The sequence below is a fragment of the Emiliania huxleyi genome, assembly GCF_000372725.1.
Source record: "Emiliania huxleyi CCMP1516 unplaced genomic scaffold EMIHUscaffold_46, whole genome shotgun sequence".
NCBI lineage: Eukaryota > Haptophyta > Isochrysidales > Noelaerhabdaceae > Emiliania > Emiliania huxleyi.
In genome coordinates, this window is record NW_005198537.1 from 373,669 (window position 1) to 391,824 (window position 18,156).

The 18,156-nt window shown below is 65.6% G+C and overlaps 1 protein-coding gene across 1 annotated transcript in view; it reads left to right on the plus strand.

Moving 5' to 3' along the window:
• Nucleotides 1–18,156, plus strand: part of ACT-8 (putative actin) — a 131,441-nt gene that overhangs the window by 3,889 nt on the left and 109,396 nt on the right. The window contains exon 2 of the mRNA XM_005768379.1: nt 14,150–14,159. The gene's annotated coding sequence lies outside the window, so the exon portion shown is untranslated. The remainder of the gene's footprint in view (nt 1–14,149; nt 14,160–18,156) is intronic.

Below are 18,156 nucleotides of genomic sequence, written 5' to 3' on the forward strand. Positions count from 1 at the left end.
AGCCGCACCAGCAGCAGCATCTGCACCAGCAGCAGCACCACCACCACCACCACCACCAGCAGAGAGAGGCGCCAATTTTGAGGTTGCCCGAGACAGCCTGGAGATGGCCCCACGTTGTAGCCCCGGTGCCGGCGCCTCACATCTCAGCATCCAGGGGCCGGGTTCCGCCGCGCAGTCGAGCAGCAGGAGCTCGGGCACAGCTTTGTCGACAAAGAGCTTGAGCAAAATTTCGGCGAAGAAGCGTCACCGGCGGCACGCCGGGATGAATCCGGACCGATGACATTGTTCGGCACCGCGACGGCGAGCCGCCGCGGGCCCACAGGAGGGCTCGGAGCCGCGGCACCGGTCCGCGCCGCCAGCGGGGCGAGAGCACCAGCCTACAACCTGCCGACATGGCAGTTGCGACGGCCCTTTCACAGCCTTGTTATTGAGAAGAAAATAAAATACCTCCCATGGCGCTGTGCGCTGGCCTGTGTTCACACACACACACGCACACAACTCGTGGCGCCGCGCGAGCCATCAACTCGTCCATCTCCTCTCCCCGACCCGGTGCGGATGGTCGTCATCTCCTACGTCCGTGCCGCCGTCAGCGCGACGGCCAGCGCGATCTGGGCCCTCTCGCTCCGGCGCTGGGGCCTGCTATCGCTCGGCTCCAGCCTGCTCTACCTGTGGAACATCTCGACGCTCTCGAGCAGGCGGCGCAACAGTGACAACAGCCCGTGCCCCGAGCACGGCCCGCTGCTGCGCATCATGTACGGCCTCTTCTCCACCTGGCTCGCCGAGCGCGTGCTCGGCCACCTGCTGCACACGCGGCCGGACGAGCCACAGGCCGAGCAGATCGGCGGCACGCTGCCTTCCGTGATGGGGCCGCGCGAGCTGCGCATCAAGGTGGTGCCGATCCTGGGCGCGGCCTTTGGCGGCAACTACGCCTACCTCATCTGGGACGAGGACGACCCCGACCGCCGCGCCATCGTCGTCGATCCGGCGGCCCTCTCCACGGCACCTCTCCACGGCGGGACGCGTCTGCTCACGGCTGGAGCGGCTCTCTGCAGGCGGACCCGTACCCCGTGCTTCGCGCCGCAGAGGAGGAGCGGCTCAATGTTGAGGTTCACAAAGCACACCCTCTGCGCTGCCGTCCCTCCTCCTGCCTCTCCCTCCTGCCTCTCCCTCCTGCCTCTCCCTCACTCCTCTCCCTCACTCCTCTCCCTCGCTCCCTCTCGCCCTCGCGGCACCGCAGGTGCTGCTCACGACGCACTGGCACTTTGACCACTCGGGCGGCAACGCGACTTTCGCGCGGGAGGCGCGCAAGCACGCCAGAGCTCGACCACCCGCCCCTCGCCACACTCTCCCGCGGCGGCCTCGCACCCGTATAACGCCAGACACACAAACAGACGCCTCCAAGCAGCACACCGCAGCCCCTCTCGGCACGCGTACGGCTCATCAGTAGTGGACTGGTTGGTCCTCTACTGGCGGACTGGGTTTAAGTGCCCGGCCTCTGAGGCACACCGGTGTGAACAGCCTTCGTTCACAGCTGATCGGGCTGTAAACAGGTGCCTGGCCTAAGGGTGGTCGCGAGCGACCGCGAGCGAGGGTGCGACCGCCCACAGTCCCCGCACAGTCCCCGCACAGCCCGTGAGCGCCGTCTCTCCACGCCCCCTCTCCACATCCTCCGCCCGCGAGCCAGGCGGGTGCCTGCTCTCACCGAGAGACTCGCCGACGAGCAGACCATCGCCGTCGGCAGGCTCCTCGTCACCGCCCACTCGGTGAGCGCCCGAGAGGAGGCCGAGAGGAGGCCGAGAGGGGGTCGAGAGGAGGCCGAGAGGGGGCCGAGAGGGGGCCGAGAGGGGGCCGAGAGGGGGCCGAGAGGGGGCCGAGAGGAGGTCGAGACTGATCGCCGCCGGCGCGCGCCTCACCACCGCCCACTCGGCGCGGCCCACGCACATGCTTCCGCCCTCGAGCCTGCGGCCAAGTCCGCAGCCAGTCCGCAGCCAGTCCGCAGCCTAGCCTTAAGTCGTGTCTGAGCCGCACCCTCTCGCCCGAGATGACCCGAGACCGCCCGAGCTTCAGGTGCCTGGCCACACGCTTGGATCTGCAGTCTTCCAGATCTCTTCGTCGGCCGCGCCGGCGGCGCCTCACGCCGCCTTCACGGGAGACACCCTCTTCTGCGGCGGCTGTGGCCGCCTCTTCGAGGGCTCGTCGCTGCAGCTGCACGCGTCGCTCCGCCGGCTCCGCACGCGACTGGCGCCAAACTGCCAGGCGGCACTCCTACTAGACCTCTCCCTAGCCCTCTTCCTAGCCCTCTTCCTAGCCCTCTTCCGAGCCCTTTCCTAGCCCTCTCCTAGACCTCCTCCTAGCCCTGTTCCTAGCCCTCTCCTCGACCTCCTCCTAGCCCTCTTCCTAGACCTCTCTTCGACCTCCTCCTAGATAGACCTCTCCTAAACTGCCAGGCACCACTGCACCGGGCGCGAGCCCTCGGGCGCCACCTCACTCGCCAGCCCCGCGCCACGCCGCCGCCAGGTCTTCTCTGGGCACGAGTACGCCGACATGCTGCTCACGATGGCCGTGCGCAGCGACCCGTCCAACCTCGCCGCCCTCCGCAAGCTGCGGCAGGCGGCCCGCGGACCGGCCCAGCCTCACCCAACCCTCGCCCCGCCCCCGCCTCGCCCAGCCCCTCCTCCTCCCCCGAGCGGTGGCCCCCATGTCTCGCGCGAGACGCCGAGGCAGGCGCGACCTCGTGCGCGGTGGCAGGTGCGGGACTTGCGACTCCGCAAGCAGCCCTCGGTGCCGTCGACCATGGCGGAGGAGTGCAGCTTCAACCCGTGGATGAAGGCGACGCCGCTCGACCTCGCGCGGCTCTGCGGCTGCGAGATGTGAGCTCTCACCCCCTTGGCGACGACGCGAGCGAGTGTTCAGCCTTTTGCCGTCGGTCCCCCGACGCCGCTGCGGCTTGTACGCGTGCAGCGCGCCGCGGCAGGATCTGGCAGGGATCACAGGCCCAGAGTTGGAGACGGAGCGCGCCGACACGATTTTGTTTCAACCACAACACAATACGCAAACACTCACCCACAAGAGAATATCCTCGCATTCTCGGCATTCCCTCTTGCTATTCGCTCTTCTTCTCGACAAAACTCAAAAACAAAAGGACACAGAATCTCTCGCTCTCTCAAAACAAGCCCGCACTATAAACACAGCAGATCGAGGCGGCGTACCGAAAAGGCTCTCTCGAGGGGCACCGTGTGTGGGTCTTGCCTGTTGGCGCGGAGCAGGATGGTGTGAACGAAGAGTGGTTGAGGCAGGTGCGACCGCCCTCCCTTACCCTTGCCTTCCGGAGAGGGGCCACTCATCCTATTGTGTGAGCAGGGCCCCTACATCGGCGAACGTCTGCTGCGTACCTTTGATGGAGAAGATGTTCACGCAGTGGTGGAATTCTACCTGCCGCCGGGGATGGTGAGATTCCGGAGAAGGGGCCGAGATGAGCACCACCGTGAAGTAGCCCGCTTAGCAACAAAATTCCTTGCCAGGCGGAGGGCAGCGTTGCGCTGTGGTGCGTACAACACAATGACGGCATTGTGCTGTTGGAGCGTGGGCGTGTAAGGTTTATCTCTTCACACCTGCAGCTGTGAACAGGCGACTCAGAGGAGCTGGATGAGGCGGAGGTGAAGAGGAAAGATAGTGGTGGATCAACACAACAGGAATCAGTCGGCTGTGAGTATCTTATTGCGATTAGGTTCTCGAGGGAATGAAGCGCCTTGCAGATCACTCAGCGAGCAGCGGTGCTAGCGGCGCAAGCAGCGGCAGTAGCGGCGGCCTCAGCCATGATGGCGGCGCAGGGCAGGTGCATCGGACGAGACCGTGGGTGCGGCGTGTGGTCTTTGATGAAGACGGCACTTGAGCACTTGAGTAAAGTCGCCAAATCCTCCCTGGCTGCGCATATCGGAAGGCATGTTGTTGTGTCTCACGCCTTACTTATCGGCACTACCTCTCTGCCTGCTTGCGCGTTCTTTGAATCAAGAATAGCGGCAAGCGGCACCGTCCTGTGAATCGTGCGCCACTCGTTTTGATTTTTGTTGAAAGGGATTTTACTCAGGGACGAACGCGCTTTTGCATATCGCGCGCGTTGGGTGGAACCTGTCAGACGGCGAGGGTTCTGGCTGTGGGACTGCCCATCCGTGTCGTTCGCCGTGCTCTCACGTCCAGATCTGCGATGCCGCGACTCGTGCACGATGGCACACAGTCAACCAATCTCTCGCTGGTAGAATCCGTGCGACATGACTGTGCGCAGGAGTATAAGCGACAGCACCCACCAAAGAATTGCGGTGACCTGCAAGGCCGTGGACACTTCTCGTTTGGCAGACGCGCAGTGCTAAACCTGCTTAACGCGATCGGCGCCGCGACGTCTCCTGCAGTCTATGATGGACGGCTGTCGATGACGAACGTGTTGATGGAACAGGGTGCGACGTGGAGTCAAGTTGGTGGCGGAAGTAAGAAGTGGACACGAGCGGAGCGTGTTCAGTTCTTAGTTCAGCAACAAGCACCTGCGCCTGGTTCAACACCGACGTGCCTGATTGTTCCACCAGGCCCGTGGGGCAAACACTTCCGGCCAATCACCCAAGCATGCGTTGACTCCTGCGCTGCGATACCTCCGAAAGAGGACGAGGAGGGGGAGGAGGACGGGGAGGAGGACCTGCGATACCACACAGACTTGGCTCACATCCTGACTAGACGAATCATAAAACTTTTTGGCGACGACCGCGATGGCATCATCTGTGGCAACTTCAGCGCGCCGCAGCCATTGGGACGGTACCTCAACCAGGCAGATATAATAGGAATGTGGAATGCCTCGCGTGGCTTCTGCGCGACGTGCTCGACTGAGATATGGCTCGCCGATTTGGAATGCTGGAGGGATCGCGCTTCGCATTGTCTTAAGCGCAAGAGGACCGCCCCCCCGATCGCTCAACAAGCAACAGTGCAGCGCGCCTGCAACCACATCATCCACCTCGCTGACAACTGCGCTCGTGTGATGGTTTGCCGGGTCTGCAATTCCCTCAGCAACTCAAATGACAAGAATGGAACAGAACCAGCCCGTAACCCCTCCTCGAGAACCGTCCCTTCCATGCTCGAGGAACAGCTCAAGAAACTTCGAGCCCGCGAGCAGGAGCTACTCAGGCACATCGCCAGCCTGCAGGGGGCAGTTGCTGGCGGGGTACCTGGCGGGGTGCCTGCACCTGCAACCTCCTCCGCCGCCACAGCACCAGCCCCTGCCACCACAGCGCCTGCAGCCGGGCCTGCCGCTTTCTCAAGCGAAGCCATCGCCGCCGCCATCGCCGCGACCAACAGCCGCCATGAGAGCGACATTTCATACGTCGAGGGTGTTGATTGAAATATCATTGAATGAAAGACACCCATGTGTGTTGAGCACATTTTGATGAATTTTGAGGTAATTTGAAGCGAGAGGCTAAGGAAAACGAAAAAAGACCGAGGAGGGATGTTAGAGGGGATATGCAGATATCGCGCCCAGCTTGAATCCGTCACGTTCCTGTGGGTACCGAGCCACGCGGGGTGCGCTAGCAACGCCTACGCCGACGCCGCGGCGACGGCATACATGGGGGCCAGCGAGATTGAGGATGCCACCGCCGTTATCCGTGAAGCAGTGAGGACACGCCCGTGCCTGTACACGGACCGCCGGAGGACGGCAGACAGAGAGGGGGGGCGGGAGGTACTGGACCGGAGGACCTATTACGCCACGCGCGGCCACACGAACGAGTGGGTGCGAGGACGGCTCGGCGAGGGACTCACGGCGGGATCGCACACGGCAGGGGTGACGGGGCCGCTGTGGAGCGATGTGGTCAGGGGAACGACGAGACACAAATGGGACAAGCGCCAGCGGATCAAGGATCAACACGGCGAGCGCGAGATTGAATCGATGTGGATGATCACAACGTGGTGACAAAGACCGTCATGGGAGCGCGGGTGCGGCAGCAGGCGGGGGTGCCACACGGAGCGCACCACGAGAGGATCATGCGGGGAGAGGCGGGGAGAGAGACCCCGGGCGCCGCCACGAGGAGCGAACTCAGGGGCTGCCTCGTCTGTAAGGCCGCGAGGGACGCGGCGAGGAGGGCGGCACTAAAGCAAGACCCGCTGTGTCCAGTCGCGCGGAAAGCCGCGCAGCAATGGACCGAGGAAGATGAGAACCCGCCTAGGGCGACAATGGCGCACTTGCTTAGCGGCGCCTGCCTGGGGAATAGGGAGCAGGCCAGATGGTTCCTCAGAGTAGCGCGAGCGCAGACGGGGACGGCGATCAGCAAAGTAGCCCAGGCGGCACCCGACTCCAAGGATACGCTGAAGACGCTGAGGAAAGCGCATGTCGCTGCGCTGAAGGGCTCACGCTATAGGGTGCTGGATGAGGACGGGTACGATGCACTAGCCCCAGCCGTCGGGGGGGTGTTGCCGGCGCTGGTAGATGATCTCTCGGAGAAGAGCCGGAGGGACCTGGGCGCCGGGGTCACGAGGAACTTGCAAGTCGTGGCCGAGGCGGCGACGGGAGCGGTGCAGAGGTGGATCCAGCTCAACGATGAGGCTACCGCGCGCATAATGAAGAGAGAGGAACACATTGAGTGGCTGAGGAAGCTCTTCGCTGGGTGGAAGGAGGCCCGGCCAGCCTTGAGGGAGTCGCGGAGGAGGAGGGATAACGGAGGTAACGTGCAGACAGGCCAGCAGCCAGTGGGACGAACGAGGGCCGCGACGGCGGCTCAAGCGGGAGGGAGCGGAGACGGTGGGCAGCGAACGAAGTGGGTGAGACTGATGATGCTCCTTCGACTTAGGGAGCGGTTCAGCTGCTGGGCGGGCTTCAGGCTGGTGCTCACGCGAAAAGGAATCGACGCGATGTACAAAGCATACAAGAAGGGGAGAGGGAAGAGGAGGGACGCCAGTGATGACGAAACAGAAGCTAGCGCAGACGAGGGCAGGGCAGACCCGGGGACGGCGGAGTCGGAGCAGACGGCATCGGCCGCCGAGGAAACGTTGGGAAGAGGCACGAGGAGGGCGGCGACCTCGACCGACTATGGAGGACCCGTCACCAGACGACGCAGGGCAGACGACGGGGAGGCGGAGCAGACGCGCAGGGCGAGACGAGGGAGGGAGCAGGATGTTGCTGAGATCAGCAGGAGGATGTACGACGAGATTAGGAGCAGCAGGGACCCGAGGGACCATGTGGAAGACGGCTAGTGCTAGTCCCCCATCGGGAGGACGACCCCGGCTAGTCGCCGACCACACACCCACAAAGAACCCTGCACAAAGACCGCAGGGCGGGGACCTGTTCCTTTTTACCCATCTCCTAGTAGAGGTGTCCGTTTTATTTATTTTATTTATTTCTCTCAAAACACAAAAGGAAGAAAATTGTGAGCGTACGGGCAGCATCACGAAACTCATCGCAAACCTCTTCGGCAGTCCTCCTCCGGGAATGTACGTAAGAGCACAGACACTGAAAATCGTGTGAGTGGAGTTTTCCACACACTGAAAATCCATGAGTCGAAGAAAAAGAAACATGAGCCCTCGCGTTTCCCTCGCACATTCGCCCCGGCGGCCCGTCAGCTCTCTTGGTAAGGCACGATGAAGCCGGCCTTTCTAACTCGGCTCGCGCTGCTCTCTCCCGATGCGGCGGCAGAGGCGCGCAGTTTTCTCCGGGTCGCCCGAGTACCCGACCTGCACTACCTTACGGATGTGCAGCTTGAGGATCTCCGTGACGACCTCACACAGCACTTCCCGGCTCTCAGCGAAGCGGCGGTCGACGCGCTGGTGGAGGAGCACTTGGCACAGCCCGGCATCGGCGCGCAGCGAGCGGCGTTTTTACGCTCCATGGAGGCCGCTGCGCAGCAGCGAGCAGCTCGGGAGGAGGTTCCCGCCGTGGTGCCGCGCCCGGTCGGCACCACCACGTCCGGCGCCGTGCAGTACCTCACCTCGGAGCAAAAGGAGGTGCGGCCCGCCTCTCCTCCCCGCCTGTCTCCTGTCGGCGAGCGCACGCCCCCTCCCTCACGCAGGCGCTCAACCGAAAGTATGGGCGCATCCGACCTCCGACGAACGATGAGATGGAGGCCGTAGCCGACGCCGGCGCGGCCTGCAAGATGCAATGACAGGCAGAGTTTCCAAATGACAGCCGTGGAATATAGACTTGAGGAGGGGACTAGCTCTTGAGGACCTATAGTACGTATGACCTGGACGTGTTGTGACCTACGACTAGCGCGTTGGTATAGGCTATACGGTACCCTTTAGCGGCCCGCCCGGCCCTTGGCCTTGCCGGTTGTCGCGGTTGAATTTGCCAATCTGCACTCTCTCCGGACTCTCCGCACGAGGCCAAAGGCAGAGAGGCAGAGAAAAGAGTCCAGAGAGCGAGCACAGTCTTTGACTTCGTTGGTCTTGTGTTGTAACCCTTCTCACTGTCTCATGTGTCGGCTGGCCTCCCCCCGCACATATATCGTCTGGGGGGGTGACCCCCCATCTTTGTTTACCGATGCGTCCTAGAATGCAAAAACGCATTCTAGGACGCACTTTTCATCTCAAAGATACCATGTGTCTCGGGTACACATGGCATTCTAGGATGCGACGGCTGTCCTGGAGATGGCGCATTCGGTTTAAACAAAGATGCTGATGGGGGGGTCCCCCCCCCAGACGACATATGGGTGTACAAAATGGGCCACATCGTAGACGCTCACCTTACCACAGCTCGGCTCTATCTCGTATATCGGGCGATATGGCAACGGTCAAAGGACAAAAGAAACGCCTGACCCCCCAAACGCGCCGACGTCGGCCCCCCCCATGCAAGTGCCACGATCTCGGCCAGGCATCTCACTCTTGTAGTCTGTGAAAAGGCAAGGATGCGTGCAAGCAGAAAGAAAGAAAGAAAACAAACAAACAACCCAAGGGAGGGATGGGAGGACGGCACGCCGCCACCACACAGGGATTTTAAGGAGAGGAGTGTGGTCACGCAGACTTCTTTTCACCCCGCGGTTGTTGTCATACTCTTTGTGATCTTCCGCCGCACCCGCGCGCGCGCGCCACCACCAGCTGTTGCCTGTTGGATGCGCGCGCAGTGCACCTGAGCCCTGGTCTGACAGGGCCTGCCAGCAAACCCCGGACAGCGCCTGACAATGCCCGACAGCCTGACAGCGCTGACAGCACTTTCTCTGACAGTCTGACAGCACGTATCTGACAGCCTGACAGCAGAGTCTGACAGGCGAGGGGCTCCGTCGCTGTCAGGCCCTAACGTGACAGCCTGACAGCTGCCCGACAGCCCGACAGCACACCGTGGCCTGACGGCAGCGCTGACAGCGCCCGACAGCAGCACAGACCGTACACAGACCCTGTAGAGCCTCTTTCTTGTGCCCCATGAGGGTATAACAAAATTAATAAACACATGTGAGTGTGGTCCATGTAGTCATAAGAAAGAAAAGAAAGAAAACAGACGACCCAAGGGAGGGATGGGAGCGTGCAAGAATTCTTTTTCTCGTCCTTGTGTATGCCCTCCATAAACGCCAAGGACCCGATCGTCTCGAAAGCGTTCTGGGGAGTTGTCTCCATTCGAAGCAGAGATGCCAATCAACGCCCTCTGCAAGTGCTGCCGCCAGTCCAGAACCAAGTGCGACATGCTCGCGCTGGACGGCTCTGTGCGAGAGTGCTCTCGGTGCAAGCGTCTCGGGCTGCAGTGCGTGCCCGAGCAGCGCCGCAGCAGCGGCAAGGCGCGGCTTGGATCTCGCAACGTGGAGATGCAGGCCGGGCGTAGCACTCAAGTCCAGCTCGAGCGCCAGGGCAACGTGACGTGGGTGGAGTCAGCGGCGCCAAGCAGCACGGCGCTGTCTGGCATGCCAACCCCTCCAAAGTCGATGCTACTCTCCGTCCCGATCACGCTCTCAACCTCCAACAGCGACACGGCCCTCGCCGTGAGCAAGACTTTCGGCGATCTCGTGTCGGAGATGACGCGGCGGCTCGTGATGGGCTGCGCCGGCACCGTTTCGGACCGCAACGTGCTGCTCGGCGCGCTGCACATCGTGCTCGACGTGGCGCAGGCGCGCGACTGCTGCGGCCTGACGGCCTTCGCGATGCAGTCCGCCCACCAGCTTGGCTTCCCGCTAAGCGAGGTCAAGCCCAAGGAGGGGCTGATCGCCTGCACGTCGCCGCTGCCCGTCGCTATCCCGCCCGCCGTCTCCGACCTCTTCAACTCGCCCTGCATGGTGTACGTGCGGGCGATGTCGGAGACAAAGTACTGGAGCATCCCCAACCCCCACTTTGCCGAGTACGCCGTCCAGCGCGGCGCCGACAAGGTCCCCGACCTCTACTCGCACTCGTCGCCCGCGGAGCTGATTGCGCTGATGCTCGACAGCGACGCCGACCGGCAGCGGCTGCTGCAGGTCTGCTCGCAGGCGCTGGTGTCGCCGCTGTCGCCGCTCGACGCGACGAGCGCGGTCGCGCAGTCGCAGGCCGAGGAGCACTTCTCCCTCCGGATGAGGCGCTCGAGCCGGTACGTGCAGACCCTGTCGCGCCTCGGCGTCCCGCTCGAGGAGGAGGCCGAGGCCGAGGAGGTTGCGATCCCGCACCACCACTTCACGCGGCACGTGCGCGTGACTGACGCGGCGAGCGGCAAGGTCGTCAACTTCCTCGCGGTCGCGTTCTCGCCCTTCGGCTCCGACGGAGGCGGCTTCGTCGAGCTCGACTGCAGCCGGCTCGGCCAGCGCAAGCGCAAGCGGCTCCTCGAGGAGGCGGAGGGCGGCCTCGCGCAGGGCGGCCTCTTCACCGACACGGAGCAGCTCCTCGCCGCGTTGCAGGCGGGCGACCTCTTCGGCACCGCCGCGACCTTCGGCCAGTACGCGCCCCGCGCCGGCATTGACTCCGCCACCCAGGCGCCGCGCCACCCTCCGCCTCCGCGGGATCGGCCCGAGCGGGTGTCCTACATGGAGATGGGCGGCCGCTCCTTTGCGGCGGAGAGGCAGATGACCGAGGTCGTCGCGGCGCCGCCCGCCCTCTCGGCCGGCCCTTCGACCGACTCGGGCCCGTCGGGCGAGTCGTCGGTGGCGGAGGAGGAGCTGCTCGCCATGCTCGACTCCGAGGTTGCCGCCGAGGCACTCGCTGGCGGAGACACGCCGCTCATCTCCGAGATGCTCGCCATGATCGGCTGAGCTGCGGACTCGGATGTATCACACAGCCTGTGCGAGGATAGTAGCGCCCTTGAGCCTCCCTCGATCCACAGCTCTCCACCGCGTGTCGTCGCACGCATAGCGCGCGTATCGCGGTGAGCGGACCTGCGTGCGGCCCCACGTGTGCCGGGGAGTTTGGGACCTGGGGGGGGGAGCATGAATCCTACTTCCTGCACATGAGCGCGACCGACGACCGTGTAGCGTGTTGCGTGTAGAGCGTAGCGAGGCTGGAGGCTAGCTGGGCGCGACACAGAGTCGCGGGGGCACGCGCCGCCGCCGCAGTCGCTCGACCCACCGTTTTAGGCGGCGTGTCCACTGCGTGTTGAATATACAGAATACTCTTTTCTACTAATACGTACTAATTCACAACCGTCAGTACAGCGCGCGACGCTCTACATTCACACATACACTCGCCATGATACTCGCACGCCCCGCGCACTGCTCTCGGACAGCAATCAGCATTTGTGGAGATGGACACGCGTCTGCAGTGGGTGCAGAGCGCCTCTCGTGCTCGCGCATCGCCTTTTGAGGGGCGCTGGCGCACCAGCCGCTCACGGACGGCGCCCTGCTTCAGCTTTAGAACAGCCACAGACGTCATCCAGCCCGCCCAGCAGGACGATCTGGCGCGTGTGTCGTCGGCGTGTCCGTTGTCAACGCACCACTGCCGGCCGCCGCCGCGCCACGCGCCACAGCGTCGAAACCTCGGCCCCGAGCGTGTAGAGGAGCCGCTCCATCCCCGCGACCGCCGACGGGCCGGGGGCGTGTCGACCAACGCGTCACCGCCCCGAGAGCGAGACTGAGACTCGCCACTGGACTTGCCAGCAGGCTGGTGGCTGGAGCCTGGAGCTGGACGCTGGAGCGTGGTCCGTGGAGGCTGGAGGCTGTCCTGGAACCTGGTCCGTGGTCGTTGTGTGTCTGACTTGGCCCCCGCACGCTTTGGTGGCGGCGGCGAGTCCAGATCTATCGCGTTTTTGCGCCCCACGCGGTCCCGCTCCTCGCAGCTGTCATGTCTCATGACACAGTTGGGAAGCTGTCATGACAGCAAGACAGATCTGGCTGTGAAAACATGCCTTGCCACAGAAGGAATCGACCCTCTATTGGAGAGCCTGGACCTGGGTGCGTTGCAGAGGCGGAGAGGGCGATGGACAAGGAGGCGAGCCCTCTGAGCGCTTCTATTGTGCCCTCTCCCCCCCCGTTGGCGGGCCGCGGTTCTCTCAGCCGACGGGGAAGGGTGCGATGCCGCCCTTGAAGAAGGGGACGCTGTCGGGCACGACCGAAGCGGCGTAGAGCGACGCCATTCCGATCATGGCGAGCCGCCCGTTCTTGAGCTCGGAGAGGAGTTTCTCCTGCCGAAGGCTTTCGACGGTGCGGCCCTGCGCCTCCAGCCTGCGCCGGGGGGGAGGCGCGGCCCGTCGGCGGCATCGATGCCGATGGGGTCGGATGCAGAGGTTCTCTCCTCGGGAGCGAAGGGCTCGGGCAGCGGGTGGGTGCCGGGCGCACTGCTTCTTAATCGCGCCATTGTAGATTCCAAACTGGCGGAAGGGGGCGAGGACCGAGTCGCGCACGAGCGGGAAGCGGCCGGGCTCGCCTCCTCGGAGGTAGTGCGGCTCCACCGTCTCCTGCGCGACCTCGAGCGCCCCGACGGCGAGCAGCATCTGCACCTTGCCCGAGGCGGGCATCTGCTCCCACGCAGAGAGCGGGTCGGTGCCCAGGTCCGCGAACTTGATGCCAAGCTCGCGCGAGAGAAAGCCGTCGAAGAAGTAGCCGTTGGCAGTCGCGAGCCAGCCCACAAACGCCGCCATCGCCACGCGGCCGTGCTTGATCTCGGCGTGGCGGTACCAGGCGAGCTTGGCGGGCAGGCTGCCAAACTTGCCGTACTCGGCGAAGCCCATCGGGTCCCAGGGCACCGCGCCGCACTCGGGGCCGTCGCCGCCGATGTCAGCGAGCGTGAGTTCGAAAGCCGCGCCGCCGGAGAGGCCTAGCTTGTCGCACGCAGCGACGAGGACGTCGTCTGCAACGCCCTGGAGGCGGCGGGAGGCGGTGGGAATTGGGTGCCGTGTGGCGGAGGATTGGAACTCGTGGGGTGATCTCTGCCTTGTCGCGGCGAAGGAAGGAGAGCCGCTCGGGAAGATTCGCCGCTGTTATGTCGCTGGTCAGGAACGTTGTTGCCTGTTCTTCGTTCATCGGGCTGGTGAGAGCGCTGCTCTGCATCAGGGGCGCGGCGATTCGAAGCCCGATCGCAGGCGTGATCGGACGCGTGATCCCCGCAGTTGTCGAGGCCAGCATGTCTAATTTGAGAGGCTGCGAGGGTGTGGCCCTGGTGCCTCCGGGGGGGCGGAAAGGGGGAAGAAACTTCGTCTCCTCACCATGGATTCTTGCGCACCACTTGGCACTGGCGCACCCTCACCAAAGCCCGATCCAGGCCCGAAATTGTGACACAAAGGCACACCTCCGGACCCGAATCACGTGCACTGTCGTGTCAATAGGACACTCTTCAACCCACTGCATGCTCACGCTTGCTGCTGTCATGGCACCATCGCTCCGCCTCGGAACAGCTCGGGCTGCATCCAACCAGGGCGCGGCTCGGATGTCGTCGTCCGCCGCTGCTCCCACCAGCGCGCCATACGGCGCGTGGCCTTCGGCCGTCACAGCCAAGTTCATCACAACGTCGGGCGTGCGGATCGGCGGGCTCGGCTGCGACGATTCGGGCTCGGTCTACTGGCTCGAGGGCCGGCCGCAAGAGGGCGGCCGCCAGGTCGTCGTCAAGTATGCTCCCGGCGCCGAGGGCGCCTCTGAGCGCGGCGCCGTCGATGCGACGCCCAAGGACGCCAACGTGCGGACACGCGTGCACGAGTACGGCGGCGGAGCGCACCTGCTCACGCCCAAGGGCGTCGTCTACTCCGACTTCAAGTCGCAGCGCCTCTTCCTCGCGCCGGCGGGCGGCGGCGACGCCGTCTGCCTGACGCCCGAAAGTGCGTGGCCCGACGGGCAGTACCGGTTTGCCGACGCGCGGCTGACGCCCGACGGGCGGCACCTGGTGTGCGTGCGCGAGGACCACTCGCCGACCGCGGACGCCAAGCCGTCGGCGGTGCTGAACGAGGTCGTCTCTGTCGCGCTCGACGGCTCTGGCGCGATGACGGTCCTCGCGACCGGCGCCGACTTTTACGCTGCGCCGCGGCTGAGCCCGGACGGACGCACGCTCGCCTACATCACGTGGGAGCACCCGAGCATGCCGTGGGACGCCACCACGCTGCGCGTCCGCCCGCTCGGCCCGCTCGCCACCGCCGAGGGCGCGGGCGAGGACGAGACGGCCGCGAGCACCGCGGGGCACGCGCGGGTCGCGGGCGCCGACGCGGAGGGCTGCATGTCCGACGGCGACATCTCGGTGCAGCAGCCCGCCTTCTCTCCCTCGGGCGCGCTCTACTTCATCAGCGATGAGAGCGGCTTCTGGAACCTGTACCGCGCGCCGCCCGACGGCGGCTACGCGTCGGCCGTCAACGTGCTGCCCCGCCCGACGGACTTTGGCGGCGGCTCGCCCGGCTGGCAGTTCGGGCAGCAGGGCTTCGCCTTCCTGCAGGACGGGCGCGTCGTCGCAACCTACGTCGACCGCGGCAGCGGCCAGTCGCGCCTCGTCCTGCTCGACGACGTTGCGGCGCCGACGCCGAGCGAGTTTGGGTCGGAGGAGGGGCTCCCCTTCTTCTTCGGCTCGCTCGTTGAGTCGAGCGACGACGGCGCGCTCTACATGCTCGGCGGCTCGCCGCAGCGCGCGAGCGGCGTTTACAGGTGGTCCGGGCTGCTGCCGGGCGGCGGCGGAGCGGCGGAGATGATTGCGTGCTCCTCGTCGTCCGAGATTGACGAGTCCCTCGTCAGCGTGCCCAGGCCGGTCGAGTTCCCGGCGCCGATGGGCACCTCGTACGGCTACTACTACCCGCCGCGCAACGACGCGTTCACGTCGGACGAGGCGGCGCCGCCGCTGCTCGTCAAGGCGCACGGAGGGCCCACCGCCGCTACCTCGACCGCCTTCAACCCGGCGATCCAGTTCTGGACGTCGCGCGGCTTTGCGGTGCTCGACGTGGACTACGGCGGCTCGATGGGCTACGGCCGCGACTACCGCCGCCGGCTGCGCGGCAACTGGGGCGTGTGCGACATCGACGACGTGTGCGCGGGCGCGCAGCACCTCGTGGCCGAGGGGCTCGCCGACCCAAAGCGGCTCGCCATAGACGGGGGGTCGGCGGGCGGGTACACGACGCTGGGCGCGCTGGCCTTCAAGGACATCTTCACGGCTGGGTGCAGCCTGTACGGCGTCGCCGACCTCGGCTGCCTCGCCGGCGACACGCACAAGTTCGAGAGCCGCTACCTGGACGGGCTGGTCGGCAAGTACCCGGAGGACAAGCAGCTGTACGACGAACGCGCGCCGATCAACGCCGTCGACTCGCTCTCGTGCCCCGTGCTGCTGCTCCAGGGCGACGAGGACAAGATTGTCCCGCCCAACCAGGCAGCCTCGAGCCACGCACTCCCGCCCTCGCCACCCACCCAACCCGCCCTTGCGCCGCTCCCTCGCCCGCGGACTCGTGAGAGGCCGGGCGCCCCCCCTCCCCCGGCAGGCGGAGCTCATGCACGCGGCGCTGCTCAAGAAGGGGCTGCCGTGCGCGCTCAAGATGTACCAGGGCGAGCAGCACGGCTTCCGAAAGGCGGAGAACATCGAGGACGCGCTCAACTCAGAGCTCTTCTTCTTCTCGCGCGTCTTTGGCATCGAGCCGACGCCCAATGCCGCCCCTTTTGACATCGACAACATGCCGGCGTGATTCACAGCCGCGCGCGCCGGATGCACGTGTCGTTGGCGGATCTCTAGATCTCAGGTGCGCAGCGACCCCGGGGGTTTGCTCGCCGGCTATGGCCTCTCATCCACCCCTCTCTGTTGTTCTAGGCACATACCTCATAGCTCATACGTGCTCTACGGCTGGTTTTTAGTCTCGCTCTCGGGTGATTTATTTCTTTTCCCTTGCTGCTCAGTAAAGGTCTAAAAAAACGAGAACGAATGCGGATCGTCTCAATACCCTCGCTCCACGTCATACCGGTTGGGGATCTCTCCGCAGCGCGCCCCCTCCTCGAGCATGCCGACCAGCTCGGCCACGCGGTCCCGCGCCTTCGAGTCGGAGAGCTGGCCGCAGTGAGGCGACATGACCACGTTCGGGAGCTCGTGGAAGGGGCAGCCGACGCTCGACGGCCCGCAGCCCTCGTTGCCGAGCCCCTGGCCCTTGAGCATCTGCGAGGGAGGGCGGAGGCCGCGCCGCGCGAGGAGTGCGTGCCGCGGGTCCGAGACAGGCGGGCGGGCGTCGGGTGTAGTTGCACCGGGTAGTTGTACCACACGTCGAGCCCGGCGCCGCCGAGCTGGCCGTCCCTCAGCGCGGCGTAGAGCGGCGCCTCCTCCACCACGCTGCCGCGGCCGACGTTGACGAGCAGCGCGCCCACCGGGAGCAGCGCGAGCTGCCGCGCGCCGACCAGCGCCTGGAGAGGCGGGGGAGGGTGGCGGCGGTGGGAGGGCGGAGGGCGGCGGCGGCGCAGTCTCGTGGTTGGCGCGCCTCGGTGTCGGCGGTGCCGGGCAGGCAGACGACGAGGACAAAGGCGCGGCGCAGCAGCGCGTCCAGGTCGGCCGACGGGTGGACGGTGGCGACGCCGTCGAAGTGCGGCCTCGCGGCGCTGCGGCGGCAGGCGAGCACGTGCATGCCGAGCCCCTGCAGCGCCTTTGCGACTCTGCCGCCCACCGCGCCGTAGCCGAGCACGAGCGCCGTGCGGCCGCCGAGGGTCGGAGGCGGCGCGCTCGTCCCCCCGACCGCCCAGCCCGCCGTCCACGGCTGCTCCCCGCGGAGCGACTCGGCCCGCAGCCTCGCGTCCCGCGCAAGCACGCCCTTGGCCGCGGCGAGCAGCAGGCCGACGGCGAGCTCGCTGGTCGACTGCGCGTTGAAGTGCGCGTTGTGCAGCGAGAGGTGCGGCCGAGCGCGCAGCAGCAGCCGCGTCGTCACCGTCGGGCCGGCGAACGGCACGATCACAGCTCGCAGCCGCTTTAGGCTGTCGAGTGCCTCGGCCGACGGGAGCCGCGCGACGAAGACGGTGGCTTCCGGCGGGGCCCGGCTCATCTCCGTGCCCCACGAGAGCGTCACGCCCGGCGAGAGGCTGGCCGCTGCCGCCTCGAGCAGCGGCAGCTCGTCCACGTCCGCCTCGTGGAGCAGATAGAAGGCGACCACGGACCACCGCCGCCGCCGTCGCCGCACGAGGTAGACGGCGGCGGCGGTGGCGGCGAGCGAGGCGGCGACGAGGCGCATACACACACACACGCACGCACGCGACAACGTGTGCGGTCGTCGCCAGCTGGTCACCCCGTCGTGGCGAGAGTTCCGGATTTTTTTTTGCGAGACGGCCGGGTGGAGTGAGAGACGCCACGCCGGGGCACGTTCTTCACGCCATGCGCAACGGCTTCTCAGCGGTGTGCGTGCGCCTGGAGAACAGGGAGGGGGGAGTCGGGCTGCCGCGGGAGAGAAGGCCGCGGGGTGATCCCGGCACGCCGATCACTCGCTTGTGCCGCGTGAGGTTGTAATTGCTCGCGAAGGCGGCGTCGCACCGTATCCTCCCCCCGCGTGGAGCTGCACGTTAGCGAGGCCTCGCACCGTATCCTCCCCCCGCGTCGCCGAGTCCATCCCCCCCCATCGGTTGGTCTCGCGTGGCCTCCCCTCCATCCGGATGGTGTACGCCCTCCTCACCGCTGCAGCCGGGTGTTGTAGTCCCGCCAGAGTGTTCACCGCTATGTCCTTGGCCAGGTTGGTTGCCGGGTCCATCGTTCCGCACCCTCCCAGCTCTAGCGGGAGCAGCACCATCTCCATCGCCGCCGAGCGCTGGGCAGTGAGCGGGGTGGGGGCTAGCCGGAGGGCCCGCAACGACGCCCGAGCGGCCACCACACGGGCCGTCTCCAACACCT